Raw genomic sequence first — 3,422 nt, 5'->3', positions numbered from 1 at the left:
GGATTTTGGGGTACCCTGACCCCATTTTCGGGGTTCCCAGGTGGATTTTGAGGGTTCCCAGGTGGGTTTTGGGGCTCCCCGGTGGATTTTGGGGGTTCCCAGGTGGATTTTGGGGTGCCCTGACCCCATTTTCGGGGTTCCCAGGTGGATTTTGAGGGTTCCCTGGTGGATTTTGGGGTGCCCTGACCCCATTTTCGGGGTTCCCAGGTGGATTTTGGGGCTCCCCGGTGGATTTTGGGGTGCTGGGCTGGATTTTGGGGTGCCCTGACCCCATTTTCGGGGTTCCCTGGTGGATTTTGGGGCTCCCAGGTGGATTTTGGGGCTCCCCGGTGGATTTTGGGGTGCTGGGCTGGATTTTGGGGTACCCTGACCCCATTTTCGGGGTTCCCAGGTGGATTTTGGGGCTCCCAGGTGGATTTTGGGGTGCTGGGTTGGATTTTGGGGTACCCTGACCCCATTTTCGGGGTTCCCAGGTGGATTTTGAGGGTTCCCAGGTGGATTTTGGGGCTCCCCGGTGGATTTTGGGGGTTCCCAGGTGGATTTTGGGGTGCCCTGACCCCATTTTCGGGGCTCCCAGGTGCGCGTGGAGCAGGAGCTGCTCCTCTACGAGGGGGTTTGGGGGTTCCCAGGTGGATTTTGGGGCTCCCCGGTGGATTTTGAGGGTTCCCAGGTGGGTTTTGAGGGTTCCCCGGTGGGTTTTGGGGGTTCCCAGGTGGATTTTGGGGCTCCCCGGTGGATTTTGGGGGTTCCCAGGTGGATTTTGGGGTGCCCTGACCCCATTTTCGGGGTTCCCAGGTGGATTTTGGGGGTTCCCAGGTGGATTTTGGGGCTCCCCGGTGGATTTTGGGGTGCTGGGCTGGATTTTGGGGTGCCCTGACCCCATTTTCGGGGCTCCCAGGTGCACGTGGAGCAGGAGCTGCTCCTCTACGAGGGGGTTTGGGGGTTCCCAGGTGGATTTTGGGGCTCCCCGGTGGATTTTGGGGTGCTGGGCTGGATTTTGGGGTACCCTGACCCCATTTTCGGGGTTCCCAGGTGGATTTTGAGGGTTCCCTGCTGGGTTTTGGGGTGCCCTGACCCCATTTTCGGGGTTCCCAGGTGGATTTTGGGGGTTCCCAGGTGGGTTTTGGGGCTCCCCGGTGGATTTTGGGGGTTCCCAGGTGGATTTTGGGGTGCCCTGACCCCATTTTCGGGGTTCCCAGGTGGATTTTGGGGCTCCCCGGTGGATTTTGGGGTGCTGGGCTGGATTTTGGGGTACCCTGACCCCATTTTCGGGGTTCCCAGGTGCACGTGGAGCAGGAGCTGCTCCTCTACGAGGGGGTTGGGGGTTCCCAGGTGGATTTTGGGGGTTCCCAGGTGGATTTTGAGGGTTCCCTGCTGGATTTTGGGGTGCCCTGACCCCATTTTCGGGGTTCCCAGGTGCACGTGGAGCAGGAGCTGCTCCTCTACGAGGGGGTTTGGGGGTTCCCAGGTGGATTTTGGGGCTCCCCGGTGGATTTTGGGGTGCTGGGCTGGATTTTGGGGTACCCTGACCCCATTTTCGGGGTTCCCAGGTGGATTTTGGGGCTCCCAGGTGGATTTTGGGGTGCTGGGCTGGATTTTGGGGTACCCTGACCCCATTTTCGGGGTTCCCAGGTGGATTTTGAGGGTTCCCAGGTGGATTTTGGGGCTCCCCGGTGGATTTTGGGGGTTCCCAGGTGGATTTTGGGGTGCCCTGACCCGTTTTCGGGGCTCCCAGGTGCACGTGGAGCAGGAGCTGCTCCTCTACGAGGGGGTTTGGGGGTTCCCAGGTGGATTTTGGGGCTCCCCGGTGGATTTTGGGGGTTCCCAGGTGGATTTTGGGGTGCCCTGACCCCATTTTCGGGGTTCCCAGGTGGATTTTGGGGGTTCCCAGGTGGATTTTGGGGCTCCCCGGTGGATTTTGGGCTGCTGGGCTGGATTTTGGGGTGCCCTGACCCCATTTTCGGGGCTCCCAGGTGCACGTGGAGCAGGAGCTGCTCCTCTACGAGGGGGTTTGGGGGTTCCCAGGTGGATTTTGGGGCTCCCCGGTGGATTTTGGGGTACCCTGACCCCATTTTCGGGGTTCCCAGGTGGATTTTGAGGGTTCCCTGCTGGGTTTTGGGGTGCCCTGACCCCATTTTCGGGGTTCCCAGGTGGATTTTGGGGGTTCCCAGGTGGATTTTGGGGCTCCCCGGTGGATTTTGAGGGTTCCCAGGTGGGTTTTGGGGCTCCCTGGTGGATTTTGGGGGTTCCCAGGTGGATTTTGGGGTGCCCTGACCCCATTTTCGGGGTTCCCAGGTGGATTTTGGGGCTCCCCGGTGGATTTTGGGGTGCTGGGCTGGATTTTGGGGTACCCTGACCCCATTTTCGGGGTTCCCAGGTGCACGTGGAGCAGGAGCTGCTCCTCTACGAGGGGTTTGGGGGTTCCCAGGTGGATTTTGGGGCTCCCCGGTGGATTTTGGGGGTTCCCAGGTGGATTTTGGGGTGCCCCGACCCCATTTTTGGGGCTCCCAGGTGCACGTGGAGCAGGAGCTGCTCCTCTACGAGGGGGTTTGGGGGTTCCCAGGTGGATTTTGGGGGTTCCCAGGTGGATTTTGGGGCTCCCCGGTGGATTTTGGGGTGCTGGGCTGGATTTTGGGGTACCCTGACCCCATTTTCGGGGTTCCCAGGTGGATTTTGGGGCTCCCAGGTGGATTTTGGGGTGCTGGGTTGGATTTTGGGGTACCCTGACCCCATTTTCGGGGTTCCCAGGTGGATTTTGAGGGTTCCCAGGTGGATTTTGGGGCTCCCCGGTGGATTTTGGGGGTTCCCAGGTGGATTTTGGGGTGCCCTGACCCCATTTTCGGGGCTCCCAGGTGCGCGTGGAGCAGGAGCTGCTCCTCTACGAGGGGGTTTGGGGGTTCCCAGGTGGATTTTGGGGGTTCCCAGGTGTATTTTGAGGGTTCCCAGGTGGATTTTGGGGCTCCCCGGTGGATTTTGAGGGTTCCCAGGTGGGTTTTGAGGGTTCCCCGGTGGGTTTGGGGGTTCCCAGGTGGATTTTGGGGCTCCCCGGTGGATTTTGGGGGTTCCCAGGTGGATTTTGGGGTGCCCTGACCCCATTTTCGGGGTTCCCAGGTGGATTTTGGGGGTTCCCAGGTGGATTTTGGGGCTCCCCGGTGGATTTTGGGGTGCTGGGCTGGATTTTGGGGTGCCCTGACCCCATTTTCGGGGCTCCCAGGTGCACGTGGAGCAGGAGCTGCTCCTCTACGAGGGGGTTTGGGGGTTCCCAGGTGGATTTTGGGGCTCCCCGGTGGATTTTGGGGTGCTGGGCTGGATTTTGGGGTACCCTGACCCCATTTTCGGGTTCCCAGGTGGATTTTGAGGGTTCCCTGCTGGGTTTTGGGGTGCCCTGACCCCATTTTCGGGGTTCCCAGGTGGATTTTGGG

General features: G+C 60.5%; 1 long non-coding RNA gene across 3 annotated transcripts; it reads left to right on the top strand.

The window, feature by feature from the left end:
- The first annotated feature begins 1,178 nt into the window (after nucleotides 1-1,178).
- LOC116438776 lies at nucleotides 1,179-1,968 on the top strand. 3 transcript variants are annotated; one of them, XR_004237919.1, is made up of 3 exons: nucleotides 1,179-1,281; nucleotides 1,333-1,416; nucleotides 1,871-1,968. It is a non-coding gene; the product is annotated as an uncharacterized LOC116438776 (long non-coding RNA). The 3 variants fall into 3 exon arrangements; XR_004237918.1 differs by lacking the exon at nucleotides 1,871-1,968 and adding an exon at nucleotides 1,551-1,588; XR_004237917.1 differs by lacking the exon at nucleotides 1,871-1,968 and adding an exon at nucleotides 1,469-1,506.
- Nucleotides 1,969-3,422: the final 1,454 nt, after the last annotated feature.

This window comes from Corvus moneduloides, unplaced genomic scaffold (assembly GCF_009650955.1).
Source record: "Corvus moneduloides isolate bCorMon1 unplaced genomic scaffold, bCorMon1.pri scaffold_111_arrow_ctg1, whole genome shotgun sequence".
NCBI lineage: Eukaryota > Metazoa > Chordata > Aves > Passeriformes > Corvidae > Corvus > Corvus moneduloides.
Note: the sequence above shows the minus strand (reverse complement) of the source record. Positions and strands in the feature narration are given on the sequence as shown.